This window comes from Cupressus sempervirens, chromosome 8 (assembly GCF_028749045.1).
Source record: "Cupressus sempervirens isolate cs-2001-9-10 chromosome 8, ASM2874904v1, whole genome shotgun sequence".
Classification (NCBI taxonomy): domain Eukaryota; kingdom Viridiplantae; phylum Streptophyta; class Pinopsida; order Cupressales; family Cupressaceae; genus Cupressus; species Cupressus sempervirens.
Genome location: NC_143125.1, coordinates 73,730,936 through 73,733,086, shown reverse-complemented (window position 1 = coordinate 73,733,086; position 2,151 = coordinate 73,730,936).

Sequence of the window (2,151 nt, the reverse complement as noted above, 5' to 3'; positions counted from 1 at the left end):
ATGGACCCTATTAGGAGTCTATAAACACATTCAATATATAAGATTCCCTATTAGGAGACTTTCAATCCATGTTAGGAGATTCCAACCTTGTTGGAAGTTGTGTCTACTTTGTTAGGAATTGTAGAAGGCAGAAGAACCCACTATCTAAGTAGCTTCTGGGGAAAAACCACTGAACTTCACTATCCAACTAATCTCTCAACAATTCCTTGTAGAATACTTGTTCATACTATGCTTTAACCTCTTTCCTATGTCCTGTCAATTAGACCAATCATTGCCAAATCTTGTAGACTAGGTCACGAACCTTGGGTCCAAATATCAAACCTTGAATCTCAGAACAAAACCTCAACAATGAAGTTCTCTCCAACTTTGCTCTACTTTACTTATCCTCACGTATCAACTTGTTTCTCATCTATTCTACTCTTTGTGCTTCATGTAATCATTCATACATTCATACATAATAAAGGAAAATATCCTTCCTTCATACTGAATCTATAAAGAAATTCCTTAAGTTAGATATTACACCTTCTCAATTAATTATTATAGGACTTCATTAAGAACACATTATACTTAGCAATAACATTAGTTTTTCACCTTGTAACTTGAATAACTTTTCATACATGAAATATTATAATGAGAAAGCTTACCATGTCATCTCCAACATGTCCTCTACATGTCTTTAACCTTTCTTCTCAGAATAGCAACTCTACTAAGAGATATAACAAGTTTACCAGAACATGCTTCTATAAATTCTATCTTAGAACAGTCTTCACCAAAACTTACATAATTTCTTCCAAATTTAATATCCTATCCTTCTAAGGTTATCTACAAATACTAGACACTTGGAATTATCTCCCTTTAACCTTTCTTAGTGAAAATGCTCCATGATCTATTTGCACCAACTTGATCTTCACCACTATTCTTCTATCAGATACCATAGAAAATTGCTATGTTGACATCAATGAAAAAAATAGTCATGAATGTAACATATCATTATGATAATGATATCATCATGATAATGATATAAACATGTTTCTATAATACTCCTCCATAGAAGTATCATTAGCATTCATGCTTCTAAAAATCTCCCCCTTTGGCATCGATGGCAACATAGATGAAAAACATCTAGTTCCAAGAATACCAATAGTTAAAGATTATTATCCTTTCTTTCCAAATCCTCTTCATAAATCATTCTCCCCCATTGATATACCTCAATGTACTCTATATCAAACTATTTTTCATGTTGTAATCTCTCCCCCATTGACATCAATGTTAAAGGTTTCAGTAACCATCTATATCTGGAACAAATGTTTGACTTGCTCAAGTTTCCAAAGACACTATTCAAAATAGCATCTAGCAAGAGTCCTAGATGACTCTGTCCATCATAGATACTCCCCTATATAGGATGCATCAGCATTGTATCTAGACAAACAATAGTGCTTTGTATCACTAGACTAGTGCATGCATGTACCTTCTACTCTAATGTAGGTAGGGGCATAACCCATAACATACCTCGCAAAAACTCAAAAGTCTCTTTGGGAAGAAACTTGGTGAAAATAAATGCAATCTACTCTTTGGTGCTTACATACTTCAATTTGATTTTTGTTTCTACAAATTTCTCTCTCAACATGTGATATTTGATACAAATGTGCTTAGTCTTAGAATGGAACACTGGATTCTTACACATATTGATAGTGCTTGTGTTATCACAATGTATGACAATAGGTTCACAGAATTCTATCCTTATATCCTTCAACATATGCTTCATCCAAATAACTTGATTACAATTGTTTCCTACTGCAACATATTCTACCTATATTGTACTCTATGAGGTACAATCCTACTTCTTACTTAACCAAGAAACCAACCGTCCTCCAATAAATAAAGCTCCAAAGCTCCATCGATGGTGCTCTTTCTATCATCCATACTTCTTGCCCAATCAGCATCAATATAAACATATAAATTAAAATCATTAGATCTATCATACCACAATTTGAATTCTTGTGTTCCCTTCAGATATCTAAATATCCTTTTAACTCCTACATAATGTGCTTCTCTGGGATCATCTTGAAAAATATCCTTTTAACTACATTTTCTATATTTGGCCTTATGTGAGTCAAATATTTTAATCCTCCAATCATAGATTTGTACTTC